The sequence below is a fragment of the Lissotriton vulgaris genome, chromosome 3_1, assembly GCF_964263255.1.
Source record: "Lissotriton vulgaris chromosome 3_1, aLisVul1.2, whole genome shotgun sequence".
NCBI classification, from domain to species: domain Eukaryota; kingdom Metazoa; phylum Chordata; class Amphibia; order Caudata; family Salamandridae; genus Lissotriton; species Lissotriton vulgaris.
In genome coordinates this window covers 1,391,885,409-1,391,904,535 of record NC_141689.1, presented here as the reverse complement: position 1 = coordinate 1,391,904,535, position 19,127 = coordinate 1,391,885,409, and positions in this window count along the sequence as shown.

The window sequence follows — 19,127 nt, the reverse complement described above, 5'->3', positions numbered from 1 at the left end:
ATGCCGTATTTGGGCTGCAAAGGCTCAGTCTAAATATGGTAATGATTTCTATGCCTATATAAGGATCGGGGAATTTATACTTATATAAGGGCATGAATCGGGAAAATTACACTAGGGTCCTAGATTCATTTACAACACCCACTCTACGATATTAAGTTCAATAAATTAAATGTATAAGCACTGAACATATCTAAGGTATGTGTTTACAATCCCACCCCAAAATATATGAAATGCATTTGAAATGGTTGTACACGAAAAATCTCAGCCTTTCTACTGTACGCATTTAAGGAAAATGATGTCATTCTAAGCATAAAGCATCATATCTGAAATGCAAACTGAATGAACCATGTCATTATATTTATGAAAATGGCTCTTAAATACAGAAAAAAGGTCGAGACCATTTCATAATATAACACAGCATGTCAATTTTTATAGTATTGAGGACGACGCTTTTGGGATTTCCTTACAGCCACCCTTGCAGTTACTTTGGGGATACACTTCTTGCTGCCTCTTCTCTATTCGCTGGTGTATCCGCTGACCGTTTCCCTCCCGCCGCCACAGTCATCATCCCATCGCGGCCGCAGTGTGGAGGGGACCCCGGAACCACAACCCCCAGGCTCCCCAGCGGCGGAAGTGGTCATCAATATCATCGCGCCAGGAGACACATAAAATCTAGCGTAGCCCCCGCGTCGCAGGGCCGCGCGCGGGCTAAGCCCGGGTAAAGGGCGGGCCCTCTGTGGCCTCAGAGGCCGGAAGAGGCTGAGCTGGGCATACCCCCTTACCTTTCATCTCTCAAATACAGGCTACTCGGGACTCTACAACCTAAGGTACATGAACTGTAGTTCCTACATTTAAAGACCCTTTGTTACATCGTTATAGGTCTGGTTGCACTACTACTGACTGTATCTTAGTCTACACAGTGAACGTGTAAAAGGTGCCAGGGATTATGCCTTTAAGAGGGGTCAAGGGAAGGAAATCCCTAGTGGGTGGCTCTGTGAGGGGGACCCTCGACCAGTTCATTACAAGGGCGGCCTCTGTGCTGGAACATGAAATAATTCAGAAAAGGGGGTGGTGATGAACAGAGTGTCTGAATTAAGCAGACCACTCTTACCCAGTACAAAGATCAGGGCTTGATCCATCACCATTATTTATCTTACTGCACCATCCCAGCTCAGAACCTGGCTATATGCAAATCAGTCTGTCCCTGGCCCAGTGCATCATGGGAACAGGGCAGACTAATCTACCAAGCCAATTCTTCACCAGAAAGGAGACAAGCTACCGGGGACCGGTTTCTGGCATTTCAGCCATCTTTGGCCCGGCTTGCTTGAATCCTGATGGTGCAGTGAGAAAGGGACTCGTGTCTGAGTATACCCTGCCACACCTATAGTGGCCAAAAACGATTCAGAAAAGGGGGTGGTGATGAACAGAGTGTCTGAATTAAGCAGACCACTCTTACCCAGTCCAAAGATCAGGGCTTGATCCATCACCGTTATTTATCTCACTGCACCATCCCAGCTCAGAACCTGGCTATATGCAAATCAGTCTGTCCCTGGCCCAGTGCATCATGGGAACAGGGCAGACTAAACTACCAAGCCAATTCTTCACCAGAAAGGAGACAAGCTACCGGGGACCGGTTTCTGGCATTTCAGCCGTCTTCGGCCCGGCTTGCTTGAATCCTGATGGTGCAGTGAGAAAGGGACTCATGTCTGAGTATACCCTGCCACACCTATAGTGGCCAAAAACGATTCAGAAAAGGGGGAAGCTTGTTTCCTTCCCAGTGTAAGAATTGGCTTGGTAGTTTGGTTTGCCCTGTTCCCATCATGCACTGGGACAGGAACAGACTAATTTGCATATAGCCAGGTTCTGAGCTGGGATGGTGCAGTGAGCTAAAAAACGGTGTTGGATCTGGCCCTGATCTCTTGACTGGGTGAGAGTATTCTGCTTAATTCAGAAACTCTGTCCATCACCACCCCTTGTTGTGGAACATGAAATAGCCATCACTGAGAGCTGCCTTTCCACAGAACTTCAGAATAGACGCTCATCGAGCGACCACCCGACCCCAACTTCAGGGAAAGAAAAATCTTTACATGGTGACATTAGCATTCCCTCTTTACTTCAAGATGTTACAACATCATCCAAGTCTAGCAGGTCATATAGTAACAAGGATTCTAGAATAGATCCTGTTTTAGAAATAATATCAGAAGATTCCCTGTTACCTAATCCTGTAATGCCCAATCCAATAAATAAAGTTCAAACACAATCTAAAGGGCATACATTAAAGAGAAAGAGGGGGGGAAACAGGCATAAGGGTAGGCAGGCGAAATTACCTAAAACATCTAGACATCCTCCAACTAATTATATCACAGGAACTGATACAGCTTCAGCTCAGACACTGACTCCCTTGTCCTCAAACCAAGAGCTAATGGGGAACATCGAAGTTTTGGTGAAGTCTTTACTACTTCCTCTTGTGGAAAAAGTTAAAAGGTTAGCCAATCATTTGGTGTTAATAGAAGCAGCTATTTCCTCAAACACAGCTTTATTAAAGGATTTAGTAGACGAAAATAGGAAAACAACCCTGACAGTGAAAATTGGGATGTGCGATGTAAGTAAGGCGAACAAAAGACTAGAAACCCCACACTTCAATGAATAAAAATAGTGATTCAAAGACTTCTTACGGACTTCATGCAAACGCGAGCCACATCACACACGTACCGTAAAATACTCAATAACATCCCAGATCCCACGATATCCCTAAAAGATAAATGGGTCGACAATATTCAAGACATGGATGCGACAGAATGGCAGGAGGCCCTTGCCTCGCTCCGGGAGGTGGGAATCACAGCTAGACTCAGATTAGTGCAGCTGAAAATTCTTCATTGTTCCTACCTTACTAGGCCAACACTTCACAAAATTGGCAGGGCACACCACCCATACTGTCTACGGGGATGCGAAGAAGAGGGTCCTTTTTTCCACACTATTTGGGACTGTCCCTTTATATTGGATTACTGGCGTAAAGTTCTTCGTACGATATCACAAACCCTACACGTCTCTTTATTACCTGAACCGAGGGGATGCCTCCTTAACATATGGGAACCAAATGATTTGACGAGATATGGTCAAACTTGGGCGACACTGGGCTTCATGGTTGCAAAACGGAACATAGCGCAAAAATGGGGAGCCACTGACCGTCCACAATTGGAGTCCTGGTGCATGGACATGGATGTCACAATGATTACGGAAAAGACAGTCTATGTAAACAGGAATTGTCCTGGGAAATGGATACGGGTATGGGTGGCCTGGAACACATATAGAGGGGATATATGTGAGCCTATTACTGACGTAGATTATGATGACTCTGATGAAGCTGAAGCTGGGGATGATTAATTGGGTGGGGATAGGGTTGTTGTATCTCCGATTATTATTGCATACCAGACCTGAGAATGCGCAGTGGTACAGTCATTGCTGGATTTGCTATACTGAAGATAATGATAATAATTCTTTATTCAGCTTTACACATTGGAAAACCATAAAAGCAACATTTGATAATACAGTTTCATGTTAAACAAGAGATCATATTACAGGATAAAATTCAGACAAAGACAAATTAGTATGTATAAAACAGAACATCAAGTTATTTCATTGCGTCATCTGAAACTAGATCCGGCATACATTTTACAGATTTTTCCTATGCTTCATAACGCATTTTAGAAAATTAAGGACAAGATAGCAAACAAGTTCAGATTCTAGCAGTTGGAGGCGTAGCATTGCAGGACGACACTGTCTAAGTCCCCAACGCCTTAATAGTGGTAGTAGCCAAATTTTCCTGTGTGGATGATGGAATTTACAAAACAATATTGTGTGTAAGTTAGTCTGTATAGATTCCTCATCACAGGGACAAGCAGGGAGAATTAGGTCCCATCTATTTCTCTCGGGAAAGGCTACTAATCTATGAAAAAAATCTAATCTGAATCTTGTCAGTAACATTCTATCATGCGTACTAGCCTGTAATGTTAAATACGGCTGGATAGAGTACGTGACCTGAATCAAGTTGGCATGAAGGACCGAGGGTTTTGTCGACCCAGAAGTCAACCTCAAGGACTCTAAGTGTCTCAGGGCCAGTTGTTTCAACGCTCTCTTTGGTAGATCAATGATACCTTCAGGTTGAAGATAAAACTTCTCAATGCCAAGATCCTTGAGGAAGTTACTGATATACCGAAGCCATGTTATTTTTGAGGATTGATCAAGAGCCATTGAGTCTACCACGATTGCCTGTGTCAGCGCAATTTTATCAGAGGTCCAGATGCGCCGCCAAAGCAATAATGGTTGGATCTTTAACAAATCCTCCAAATAAGGGATTCCAAGTTCCAAGTGGGATGCGTAGATTGAGGTGCGTCTCGGTGTTGCTAGAAGGAATCTGAGGAAGGTGTTTTCTGCCACCTGGAGGGCACTAACATCTACGTGTCCCCAGACTCCCGCCCCATACAGTGCAATAGCCTGACACTTGGCACTATACATTTTTAGTAGCTCCACTGGTGCCCTCCTCCCCAATCTCTGAGAGAAGCTCATCAGGGCCACTATGGCTCTTTTAAAAAGATGGCACCTTGCCTCTACTGCTGGCCTCCAATTCAGCCTTTCGTCAATCAAGATTCCCAAATACGGGTACTGGGCAGTTACCTCAAGTTTTAGGTTTTTGAGATAGATGTCCTTTGCTCGTTTTTTCCCACTGCCTGCTACCATGACAAACGTTTTTTTGACATTCACATGTAGGTCCAATCCCCCATGAAATCCATATACCTATTCAGGGATTTCTGTAATTCACGCGTAGTACGCGCCAGAATGACAGCATCATCTGCACAAAGCAGAGCGGGAATCAGGCGCTGTTTTACCCACGGGAGATCCTGGCCCCCCCTCAGCATCTCTTCCTCCAAGCCGTTCGTGTACAATGAGAAGAGAAAGGGGGCCAGGACACACTCCTGCCTGACTCCACGCTCCACTCCAAAAGATGCTGTCAACTCCCCCTTCGCACCAAAGCGCACCCTCGCAGATGCTTTAGAATAAAGCTCTCTCAGAAAATCTAGAAGAGGGGGATCCACTCCCATTTGTCTCAGAACCATCCAGAGTTTTGCGTGCGAGACGCAATCAAAAGCGGCGGACAGGTCTACATACACCATATAGACTGTGTCCTTCTTTGCTTGGGTATATTTGCCCAGTATCAAGCTAAGATTGAGGGCCTGCTCTACCGTTCCAAACCCCTCCCGGAATCCGAACTGAAGATCGGAAATAATGCCTCCCTCCTCAGCCCACTGCTGGAGTCGCTCAAGGACTACCCTGCCAAGGACCTTGCTCAGAGAATCCAGCAGTGAGATGGGGCGTTAGCATTTAACATCCCGACGATCCCCTTTTTTAAAAATTGGGACCATGATGGAATTGGTCCAGGATTTTATCAGTCCCACTTTTGCGGCTGCGGTGCAGACTCTGGTAAGAATGGGGGCCCAGAGATCCAGATTGTGTTTAAAAAGATCCACTGGGACCCCGTCTGGGCCTGGAGCTTTCCCATTTTTACTTGTTTCCAATGCCACTAATAGCTCGGAGATGTCGAAATGCAGGGGTATTGGGTATTCAACTGTTGGATGTGTGTTTTCTGTCCCACCTGATGTTACTGTATTTTTAAAGATTTTGGAGAAGTGGGACACCCAAGCATCTTCCTCTATAGCCACTTCTATCTTGGGACTGTTATCGTCTGTTAAGTAGGGGGATCTGACGGTTCGCCAAAAAGCCTCGCTATTTTTGGAGACGGCACTAGTATGTAGGTCGTCCCAAAATTTCTGTTTTAGTTCTTGTATTCTTAGTTTGCGTGCCCTTCCATATTGATGTCTAAGAAGTTGGATCTGCTCCGAGTCTCTGGGTGTTTTGTTCAGGGCTAGCTTTAGGTTAGTTAAGGCCGCAGTACAACTATGGTTAAACCACCCTTTAGTGGTTGGGTTCGAGCTCCTTGGTTTTACTGTGAGAAGTCCCTTAATTTTCTCTAATATTTGGGTAAAATTATTTAGGACTTCTTCATCTGTTTCTGATAAATCCAGACATTTAATTATGTTTTGGTATGCCGCTTTCACCAATTTTTTGGTAATTTCGGCTGGATTTATTTTCCCCCATTTTAATGTATATCCATTTTGTTTACCTAACTCCAATTTGTTCTGGGCAAGAGTTTTCGCTATAACTGTAGTTAGGGGCTTGGAATCAGTCAAATAAAGATCCATCTTCAGAGCGGAATGATCACTTAGTGCATTAGTCAGAACCTGGAAGGATCTAACTATACGTAACAATCCAGACGACAGGAGGATGTTATCGACTGTCGTTTGGTGTCCCCTACCCACATATGTTGGTTGCAGGAAGTTTGAGCCTGAACTTGACCTATTGGCTAATGCATGATCTAAGTCAGATAACACGTTATTCATAGCAATCCCCACCTTAGTATGGGCAAAATGCATGAGTGGAGCGTCATGTTCATCCACTATCCCGCAGCGATTTTTCTCAGCCTGTGGGCATGGGTGGAGATTGAAATCCCCTCCCCATAGAAGATGAATTGCCCCTTTTCCTGCCTTAGATTGATAAAACGGAGTTAGTCTCTCCTGGATGTTAGAGAGAAGGGTCAGGAATTGGCCATCCTCTAAGTTATTATAGAGGTTAATCAAGAGGATGGACTCCTTGTTCTTAAAGGAAAGAGACAGTAATTGAAAATTTGGGTCAGAGTCGACTATGGACACTTTTAAGTGGTTCACGGTGTTTGCAATGTACGTGGTTAGCCCTCCCTTAGGTCTACCTACACTACTGCCCAGGGCTGGGATAGAGTATGTTTTGTAGCCCAGGAGGTGGAGCTCCGTCATAGACCATGTCTCCTGGAGGCAGATAATTTTACCCGGCTCCAGGAAGTGCATGGCAGTCCCATCCTCAATTTTAGGGCGTAGACCCGCAACATTCCAAAAGAGGATAGGTAGGGGCTGTGGTTCTGGATTATCCGCCGCAGCTTCATTTGCGGAACACATTGTTTTTATTTTAGGCGTTAACTGGGGTAGGTTAGGATTAATAGATTCGGTCTCCGTTAGTGGTCAGTCGACCATTTCGAGGCCGCTAAATCTATTCCTCATCGGGATGCTGAACCAGGCATCCCAGCGAGGTGGCTCTCTATGAGCCGTCATCTGCGTGTGCGGACCCCAGTCATCCCATCCTCCTCCCTGATAGCGTGGCCCCACTGTGTGCCAGGAACTATCATAATCATAGTGACGAGTGCCTCCTATTTGCCTTGTGTTGCCATATTCGAAGTGACGGGGGGCTGCTACAGCCCAGGGGGTGTCATGATCGTTAAAAGGACCGTTGCGATATCTTGAAGGGTAGAAAAAGGAAAGTGGTTTGGTGCCTATACCTCTATTTACACTCGAGTACTCCCAAGAGCAAATATAATCTACTACTCGGGGGTCTTCGAACGTAATCACAATACAATCTCCCGGAATTGTTTTTCTGCCATTTCCCACCCAGGGAGTCCTAAGTACCGTCAAAATCCTACATTGCCAAGTTGGTGGAATGGGGCGATTGATATTTAGCCAGTGTTGGGCCTTGTTTTTCAATGACCACGTCGGTTCTGCAGTGTGAGCCACTATCTCTGGCACACCTGTCATTACCACTACAAAGGGATATGCTTCCGGTGGCATATCGACAGGAAATCTAACTTTGGGCGGTCCCCTAGGGCCACCTCTGTTGGATACTGGTGCCGAGGTTTTCGGGGCCGGGGTTTTAGAGGCTAGCGTCTTAGAAGCCGGAGTTTTGGAAGCCGGAGTTTTAGGTACCAATTTTTTTGGCGCCGGTGTCTTAGGCGCAGGTGTTATTATTGACAGGGCATTTCCCTGTGGTAACGTTATGGCAACATTAGTGGAAGGATTCACTGTTCTGTTTTTATTTAGTGTTTCAGGGAGTGTTGGTTTAGGTGTTACATCTGAGGGTTTAGATACATTCTTTTGTGTAGCTGCGGGCTTAGGGAGGGTCTGTTTATTCTGTTTGTTTCCCCCCGTTTTTTGGGCCCCCGGCACTTGCTTGGATTGTGTGAGGTTTGTGATCTTGGATAGCTGATTCTCTATCTTCGCGAGTCTTGCTTCTACTGGTTCAAGAAAAAATGTCAGTAAGTCTGCGATCTTATTTAGCAGCTGTGAGTTATTGCTATCAGTTATTTCCTTGCTACAGGATAAAAGAATAGGGGATTCCAAACTAATGGGGACAGGAGTATCGTGTGCGGACTGGTGAATAATCGCAGAAACTACTAGCTGTTCTGCTCTAGGGGGTGCATTCTCTATCATACTGGGCGTGTCGCCGATCTCATTGGGGATGGAATTTTTCGGATCATTCTTTCGTTTTCTTATAGCGCCCTCCCTCCTTCCTCTTGCTTGCCTTCTTTCCTCTGGTGTAATTTGGGGTAACAGCTCTGGTGTTCTTTCTAGGTCTGAGCTTATCTGGAAGTCGGAAAGCTGGGAAGCCGACAGGTCCACATTGTTTGGTAGGCTGCGCCTACCCTCACAAAAGGTCCCTTGGCCGGAGTTAATATCTAATACGGGGGTTCTAGCGTCTGCTAAGTTACCCATAGAAGATCTCCTAGCAAACGCTAAGTCCAAGGACACCCTATATTCCATCAAAGAGATACTATGGTCAATAAATGAGTTTGCCTTGGTGATGAAGTCATCCATAGGGCCTAATAGCTTGCCCACACCCCCCGATACCTTAGTTTTGTTTCCTCTAGTTAACACCATTATTCCTGTTAGACCAATTCAGGAAAATAAGATCGCAGGTGCAGAGTCAGTGATTTAACAGTACATACGTTTCGATGTGGATTACAAGAGGTGGGAGTTAGAGAGATGGCCCGGTCCGGTCTCTCGCGTCCTCGAACGGCCTCAAACAGCCCACCCTTTAACCGGGCTTACCCCAGCGGCCGCCCGCGCGCGTCCCATGTGGCGGGAGTTTGATTAGATTATATGGTCCTCCCAGGAGGGGGCGTGTCCAGTGAGGGAAGAGGGAGCAGGTGTGTGGCGCTATGCCTGCTGGGCCTCGCAGTCCCTCAGTGTCCAGATGCACTGCCCCACAGCTCAGTGAACGGCACCCGCGAAGCGGAGGCCGTGAAATGTAACAGGGAAAACCTTCAGAATCCTCGTAGTCAGGAGCAAAGTTCAACACTGCAGCTTAGCACAGAGTAGCGGCTACCATAGAGCAGAGTCCGTACTGCGCTGATGTAGAGCCAGGAGGGGCGTGTCCAGTGAGGGAAGAGGGAGCAGGTGTGTGGCGCTATGCCTGCTGGTCCTCGCAGTCCCTCAGTGTCCAGATGCACTGTCCCACAGTTCCGTGAACGGCTCCCGCGAAGCGGGGGCCGTGAAATGTAACAGGGAAAACCTTCCGAATCCTCGTAGTCAGGAGCAAAGTTGAACACGGCAGCTTAGCACAGAGTAGCGGCACCCATAGAGCAGAGTCCGTACTGCGCTGATGTAGAGCCAGGAGGGGCGTGTCCAGTGAGGGAAGAGGGAGCAGGTGTTTGGCGCTATGCCTGCTGGGCCTCGCAGTCCCTCAGTGTCCAGATGCACTGCCCCACAGTTCCGTGAACGGCTCCCGCGAAGCGGGGGCCGTGAAATGTAACAGGGAAAACCTTCCGAATCCTCGTAGTCAGGAGCAAAGTTCAACACAGCAGCTTAGCACAGAGTAGAATGTGTACTTTCCTCTATGTAGAGACAGCTGTTCTTCTTCATGTTATAAAACTAATAAAAACATGTTTAAAAAAAAACAAATAGTGATTCAAAAACATCTAAGACGAAGGGGTCTGTTGAACACGCAAATAAGCCAGTGGATAATTACGGAAATAGTGTTAGAGAGAAGTCAAACACCAGGAACCTTAATGGCCCCAATTTACAAATAGACCTGCCACCAGAAGCGGCCCCTTATGTCGCGGTATTGTCAAGAGTTCCAGAATTGAGGACAGGGAAAACCGAAGGGTATTCCGAACTCAAAAATAAAGTCATTTATTGGCTAAGGAATAACAGACCACTACCCCCCAACATCAACGGGGAAATCCTCCACGTGAGAAGGCTCAGATGGGTAGGACAGAGGCCTAAAGACATTCAGGGCGATATTATAATCATTAATTTTAGGGACTGCAGGGTCATTCCCTATCTTAATGATTAATACCACAAGGGTGGAGGGGAGGGAATCAGGGTACACGATTTGAGTTATTTTTATCCTAGGTCCCTATTACCCCAGCAACCAAGGTTAATGAACCCATACCAGAATACCCTGGGGGGCTCAATCTTCAACATCCATACCTCAAATCGATTTGCTGCATTTGCGGGTTTGGATGGGGTAGATTGACTTAACAATATACTGCCCATGCTCCCATGTGTATCAAATCTTACAGATTCACTAAGTGTCTCCAAAGGCCCTTCATCTAGCATGCATGACCTAATAAACCTAACGTCTGCCGAAGATAGGGTAGACGTACGTGAGAAGAGAGCCATGGAACAGTCCCATTCATCTGTAACGCCTCAGATAGTACATTCCCCGCTAAATCCCAACCCCTCTCCTGAAATAGATAAAAAGAAATTAATGCTAGACATTATTTTCTGGAATGTGGCTGGATTACAGAATAAATTTACAAATACTAATTGGAGAACACAAGTAACAACACATAATATTATTGGACTACAGGAAACATGGCTATGTACCCCAATACATTTTCTAGGATACAAAACTTATTTTTCAGAAGCTGTTCCATCCCCCTCTGAAAGAGCAAAGGGGGGCTTGATAATATATGTATCTAATACAATGCCTGTTGACAAAATAGAAGTCCCTTTCCATTATTATAAACTTCTATAATAATCTGATTACATCGGAATTAATTGATGTTTTAAATAAAATTTCTATTTTTATCCAGGATTTGTCTCAAAAACATACTAAAAAGTCTGTAACATTAGTATGGGGAGGTGATTTTAACTTGACATTGTGTAAAGGAAGCGGTACCAAAAATTGTGGAATTGAGGTCGAGGGTGGAAATAACTCGACACATTTTTCACACACGGTCAGTGGAGACCATATGAATGAAATAATGGTAGCTATTAATCTGGGTTTTGCAAATGAAATAGTTTGTCCTCCCGTCCCCTTCTCTTCAACCTTTAATGGGAAAGGTTCTAATAGTATAATTGATTTTATTCTTACCTCCAATAGTATTGCATCAAGACTAGGCAAATTTGAAACAATTGTGAACGCAGTTAGTGACCATTTTCCAAATAGAGTCTTAATAAGCACCCCCACCGTAATGACCAAGAAAGTTTACTGGAGTATATTGGATCAGCAACCTCTAACTTTAGACAGACTTAACGGTTTTTCATTAAAATGGGGTAAGGTAGACAAAGAATTATTACTGAGCAATGTACTAAAGAAAGCATTGCCCTCCGTGTTAACTGTTTAGATCTGTCCGCTACCCCTGAGCTGGTACTGTCTAGTTTTGATATTATTACTAAAACAATAAGAGATGAATTATCATGTAAGAAGGAATCAAAAGGATCCACAAGGATGGGCTGGTTTAACACAGCATACACGAAAGCCTACACAAAATTAAAGGTAGCCTTAACTAAGGAAAATAGGGCTAGAATTGAAATAGCGGAACTAAGGAAAACTTATAAGCTAGCGCAAAGAAATTGCAAAACCCAGATTAAGGATACATTATGGAAGCAGCTGCATGAAAGCTGCACCATAAAAGATAATACTACCTTCTGGAGGATAGTTAAATCCACTTTTCTCTGTGATGGTAATGACCATCCGATGTTGGAGGTGGCGGTAGACCCCGCCGCCTGGGTCGAACATTTTTCAAACATCTTCAGAAAAGAAGATGATAGTCTATATAGTCTATTAGGTCCACCGGAGTGTTTGAAGCAAATTAATTACCCTTTAAAGTTAAAATTTGCACATCAAGAAGTCATCACTGCCCTTAAAATGTCGAAATCTGGTAAAGCATATGAGACTGTGTTATCCCTGTGCACTCACTTTCTCTGATTTAATGCTCTGATGAGATAAACAAAGTTTGGGTTGGCGCCACGTCCGACGCACGTAGTCAAACCGTGCCTTCTTAATAGTAGACGTAGAGTGGGAAGAATCACTTCTCACAAGGATGTGCGCTCAGTTATACTGGAAACCCAAGAGGTTTCTTAACAGTTCATCTTGATATAACTACAGTAGAAACGTATATAGTTCCAATGATTTTCAATCAAATTTTATTTCCACAATCTGAATTTTCATCATGATCAATTGATATCTTGATCGTAAATTCCAAATCCTTCAAAATACCCAATGCATTTCGGGTCAATGGGGGGGACCCTTCGTCAGGGGTCTGTGATAGAATAATACGGGACCAAAATAAATACTCGCTTAACAGAGTAATACAACACTATAAGTGTCTAAAATGGGCGGAAACTGAATGTGATCATGCACTCAAAAGGAAAGCGGCGTGGTAAAGAAAGCCAGAGGGTTAAAGTGTGCGTGGTGAGTCAAAGTATACAAATCACGAGCAGTGGCAAAGAGTGATTCCAACCCAACTGTAATCAAACAATAGAAACCCGTGATATTCAGAGACTATATAGCGAGAATAACGAGTGTAAAGAGTGACCAGAAGCCTGAAAAATAGCCGAACACAAACATATAAAAAACTTAGATCCGGATCGGAAAACGCTCTTCTCAGAGTCAAGGTACGGGATGTGTGAAGACCATTGGTGAAATTAAACCAATCGGCACCAGGGCTCTCGCGTGTGATGTAAGTCACGTGATAGGAGTATGATAGCTTCACAGCAATGTGAACGGAAAGACTAGCAACGGGTGAAATAAAGTTGTGCGTTTCATCGAGTGAAGAAATGAAGGTGACAGATTATGTTAGACTTTAGGAAACGAGAACCGGGAGAAAATGTAAATACAAAAAACAGGATGTAATCACATACACCAAAATGTATACCGAAACTAAATAAAAACCATAAGTGTAAGGTACAAAGAATGCACATATTGACAGAAAAGAAAACATTCAGTGAATGTGCAAGGACAAAACTGTACTCCAAATGTAAAAGTGCCAATGAACATAATAAAATAAAAAGAGTATCCACCATATATCACATTAACAAAAAACTGCATCAACATGGTGGAACGAATTCAGTCAGTATTATAGGGCTCAAAACAGTTCATATACCCAATGCAAAGCGTGAAATACAGGTTCGGTTAGAGAAAACAAGCATATTCTACCCTATCATTCATCCCCACAGGTTGGAGAGAATTAAGTTTTTTTATCCAAAAGTACTCCGCTTGTAGTCTCTGTTTAACGGGATCCACGTCCCCCCGTTGTGGGATGACCTCCAAAATTATACATCTCAATTGTGAAATCTGATGACAAGCTTCTTTAAAATGATTGGCCACAGTAGATTTACTGTTGGAAAGCTTTATGTTGCTTTTGTGTTCAGTAAAGCACACTTTCAATTTGCGCTCAGATTGGCCAACATATACTTTGCCGCAAGGGCATTTAATGGCGTAAATGATGTTCTTAGTGTCGCAAGTGCTGGAATGATGAAGTTGAATTTGATACCCCTTAGTGGGGTGGGGGAAACTGTTTCCTAACATGACGTTACTACAATGAACACAGTTTAAACATCTCTGCATGCCCTTAACTGTGATTTTATTTTTCTTGGGTGTATTCAACATTTCTTTCAATTTCCTTGATCTTTGGAATGCAAAGGTGATCCTTTCATTGTAAAGGTCTTTCAGATCAGGTTCCATTTGAATTAATGACCAATGTTTGTTAATGATACTTTTAATCTGTAGCGCTTCAGTGGAATATTTCAAAACACAAACAGTTTGGTTGGATTTGATCGGACTCTTTTCTTCCAATAGAATGTCCCTTGGTGTTGCCCTGACTTTTTCAAGGGCAACATTCAAAATTGTCTCTGGGTAACCTCTTGAACGATACTTGTTGGTTTGTGTGTGGTGATCCTTTTTAATCTGGTATATTGGGATGCGGGTAAATGTTTCTTTAATGTCTCTGGATGAAAACTCTGAAATAAGAGACTTGAATTTCTGTCAGTCTTTTTGATGTGTACTTTGGTACTCAGCATATTATTTTGCAGCGATCCTTGAACATCTGAAAATGCTATAGTTGACTTGTCAATGGTGTGAGTGAATTTGATCCGCTCATTATGTGAGTTCAACAGGGCAATATTCTCTTCCAATATATCTCTTTCACCTTTCCAAATTAGGAAAATATCGTCGATGTAACCTTTGAACGTCAGGAGATTGGTTGTCCAAATCGAATTATTCAAAATATAGTCAGTTTCAAATGTATGCATGAATATATTGGCATATCAGGGAGCCCCCCCAAATCCCATGGAAGTTCCATTACATTGATTGAAGAATTTTCCTTGCCACTCAAAGTAACTGTAATACAATGCGAATTGCATCAATTCCAAAATGAACAGTTGTTGTGATTCATCAAGCCCGCTGTTGAGCAGACTCCATTCAAGGGCTTCAATTCCCTCATTATGAGGTATAGATGTATAAAGTGCAATGACATCTATGGTACATAGCCAGTACGTTGCTCCTTCTTCAAGTTTAATGGAGTGTAACAAATTCAAGAATGATGTTGTATCTTTGATATAGGTTTGACACTTTTTCACAATTGGTTGCAAAAACTTGTCTACGAATTTACCAATTGGTTCGGAGATTGAACCACACGCCGAGACTATCGGTCTAAATGGAGGATTTACGGGGTCTTTATGAATCTTGGGCAACATATAGAGTTGCGGTCTTCTGGGATATTTCTTTTAAAAAAATGTATGAGTTTTCTCACTGATCCAGTTCATTTCCAACGCGTGATCAATGATTTTCTGTAGGATGGCTTGATACTCAAACGTAGGATCGTACTCTAATGGCAAATAAATGTCTTCATTGGACACATGATTATGTACACTGTTCAAATAGTAATCCATATCCATAACGATAAGGGCTCCTCCCTTGTCAGCCTTCTGGAACATTACGTTTTTGTCTTGACTCAGGTTCTTAAGAGTACTCCATTCTTTACTGGTCAAGTTGGTTCTTTTGGGTTTAGAGAAGGGAATTTTTGGGACATCTGATAACACCAACCTTTCAAAGGCTTCAATCGTTTTGTGGGAAAACATGAAAAAAGGTACTCTTGGGTTTAAACTCCTTGTCCCAAGTGTCGATGCTCTGGGTAATTTCAACATCTTGAATCTCAGTTTTAACATCCTGAAAAATTTTAACAAAGCGATTTCAGACTCTCCTAGATTAGAACGATATGTCGGAACAAAAGTGGTGCCTTTGTTCAATAGTTTCTTCTGTGCTTCCGTCAGTGTTGTAGAGGAAATGTTGATAATTAAGTTACTTTCGCCAATTGGCTCTGCGTTCTTCTGGCTATCTCGTCTTCTGTTTCCTTTGTCCCTTTTTGTCTTTCTGTTGGAGGAGGAGCATTTGCTGCCAGACTGATCTCTAAAAAAGACGGTTGTTGTGGGGTTTGTTTTTCAGATTGTTGTTGAACAGGTTTGGGCAATTTCCGAATCAGATACCACACTTTCTTGTGATGATGTTTACGTTGTTTTTTTTTTTGTTGTGGTTGCCACTTTTTTTGATTATACATTTCGGCCCATGTGTAAACTTCGTCAAGTTTGTAATCGATTGTATCGCGGCGGTACTTGCGTACCTTTCGTTCATTCACTTCCTTAGCATACCGTTCTAGTTTCGCATCAATGTCATCCAATGTTTTTTGTAAATCAGGGATTTTGTCAATTTAAATTTTTAAAGTTTTGATTTCATCTTCAAGTTCAACTAGTACCTTTGAGAGCTCCTCTACGATTAGTAGAATCAGGTCCAATGAACATTTATTTAAAATCTGATAACATTTCTCGATGAATTTTTTGTTGTTTTTGCAAAGCATTGGTTTTAGGGCTATTCTGAGCCCTCTCGGAATCCGTTGATTTTTATGATAGTGGATTAACGTGGTTGCGTGCAACCTTTGGTTAATTTCTTTCTTACAGATATATTACAGTTGTTTCAAAAGTTGTGCAGTGGTTGTTCGTTGAGGAGTAAATTTTCCAGTCTCTTGTAGTAGCCCATATATTTCTCGTGTTTCCAGTATAACTGAGCGCACATCCTTGTGAGAAATCTGGTAAAGTGCCAGGCCCCGACGGGGTCCCAGTGCACCTTTTCAAATATAATTTAGACTTGTGGTCCCCTATTCTAATGAGAGTGTTGGAAGCAGTATTAGTATAGGCTTAGTCGAGTCATGGTCCACGTCAATTCTGGTACCAATTTTTTAAAAAGGCGATTGTCATAGCCCGGACTGTTATCGGCCCATATCGCTTTTGGATTCCCTTGGTAAAACCGCTGGACGAATTCTGTTAGACCGTCTCCAGGTCTGGGCTTCTGATAATAGCATACTATCAGACTTACAATATGGCTTTCGAGAAGACCTGGGTACGGTCGATCAAGCTTTGAATCTTGCTCTTTTAATAGGGAAGTACGTCTCAGCGTAGGGAGGAGCCCTGCACATGGTCTATGTAGACCTGACAGCCGCTTTCCACTGTGTCAGTCATTCAAAAATGTGGGCGATAATTTTAGATATGGGGGTAGATCCCCCGCTGGTAAACTTTTTAAGAGAGCTCTACTCAAATGCATCTGCTAGGGTAAGATATGGGGTAGAGGGAGAGCTGACCGAGCCATTTAGGATAGGGAGGGGGGTCAGACAGGGGTGTGTTCTGGCCCCCTTTCTATTCACACTGTACACAAATGGGTTGGAGCCTGAGTTGATAAAAGCGAGCCAAAACCTACCAGCAATACGGCGCCGACCTATACCGGCATTCCTATATGCCGACGACGCCGTCATCTTGGCAAGAACCCCGGTACAGCTCCAACTCTCATTAACCAGCTATTGCAACTTTATGAGCTCCTTGAATCTTAAAATCAATAAAAAAGACATTTAACATGCATATAGGCTCGAGAATAAAAAAAAAACTAAAGACATATTTGTCAACAACTCCAGCTTAGAGTCTACAACATCTTACCCTTATTTAGGGATTTTAATAGACAACAAGCTAAATTGTGTAAAGGCTATTCAAGCTAGGAAGCTAGCCTTTTTAAGGACTACGAAAGCACTTGTGGCATTTGCTCAAAAGTTAGGCAAGAGATCGCCCGAAGAAATGCTAAAGATCTATCATTCCAAATGCACCAATGTTGCCACCTATGGTTCAGGTCTATGGGGGTAACTAAACACTGAAGTTATACAGAGAGTAGAGAACTTCTTTCTCTGATATCTTCTGTCAGTCCCCCAAAGTACAACAACATACGGCTGCCACTTAGAATTAGGACTGGATCATATATCAGATATCTTAAAGATCCAGACAATAATGCTATGGCGGTGCATCTGGACCACTGAACAGTGTGAGTTAACCCGTTCCCTTATAGAGGAATGCATGCTACTTGATAACATGCAAAGGATTAGATGGTTAGCTTACGGAAAGTCCTTTTTTAACGATTTAGGCCTTCAGAGATATTTTACACACCCACATACTATCTTTGAAATACCCAGAAGCGAGCTAAAAAGGATCTCACTCCTTCATCTGGACGACCTTCGACTAATTCAAGAAATTGGAAAAAGTTCAGTGCAACATCTGCTGACTAGTCAAACCACCTTTTCGATTCAGCCATATCTGAAGTATAGCCTAAGTCAATTAGAATTTTTTTTTCTTATTCGATTTAGACTAAATACTTTTCATAGGCTGATTTCGTCTCCAAATGACTGGACTAAGAATTTACCACCATGTCCATGCGACTGTAATTCCTCGCAATCCTCAATCCATATTTCCCTGTTTTGCAAGTTCTATGAGGCTCCACGCAGACGATGGATCGTCCCGATACTGAGGCAAATGGGTCTCCGAACTTGCCGTCCAGCTGTTTTAGCACTACAGATGTTAGAAAATGAACTATATGCTAAATTCATTGTCTGTTTTTAAAAATTTTGTGTAAACCACCGTCCAAATCTTAATTAATTATTGTTTTACATTCTAGTCAAATCATGTATTTTCTTTTTTTTTTTTTAAAAGAGTTTCTATATTGTAAATATATTAAGTTTGTACTTTTATCGTTTTCTTCAAATAATGAAAATCGAATAAAGATTTGACTGACTGACTGACAAGGCCAAATATTTCCTCTAGGAAGTGTTCAAAAAGAATTTCTTGTTCTCTAAGAATAGTTGCACTTTAAGCAGATTAGTCTGTGCCAAAAGTTCAATGTATTCTAGGCTGGCAAAATAAATCGTCTACCACAGTAGGTGAAAGTGGAACTACTTCATCAAGTATATTAAATGTGCACAGATGAGAAGCATCGCCGTCAGCGCTAAGTGCCGCGTTAGCAATGTTCATATCAGATGGTACCTGTGTGGCTGTTGATCCTTGTATCTCACCCTCAGTTAGACTTACTGGTGAGACCTCAATGAATGCCGTCATCAGGATTGGTAGCCGTTGGGGACAACACAATGCATGAGTCATTACCGGACCTAGCAAGGCGTCGACATCCGATGGCAGGACTGATGGAAGTGTAAGACAAATGTCCAACACACATTCCTCTCCGCAAAGCAGGCATCGTAGAACAGGTAAGATGCAATCTTGCCAGATTGGTCTGAACGATAGAAACCAAATTGTGTTCAGATCTCTTAAACGAGCCAAACCAAGAATCCGTGTAATTCTCTCACGATACCTCATGGCAAGGAGGCATTGTTCTATGGTATTCTGGGTATCGCTGGTAACCGGACTGGCCATATCAGAGCAGAAAGAATAAAAATAGAATTCCTGCTACGAGTCCCAAAATGAGAGGCAGACCGCCGAACACAGAGTGCACGAAATTTGGAAAAATGCAGAGGACTGCTTTAAATGGTGTTAACAGTCCTGAAAAAATTGTCTTAAATACGTGTGCGATGCCACTGGTATCAGACATGTTTAAGATTTGACTTAACATTTCGGCGAAATGTACTGGGCAGTTTGTTGATAATAAAGCATGTATCTCTGCAGAAG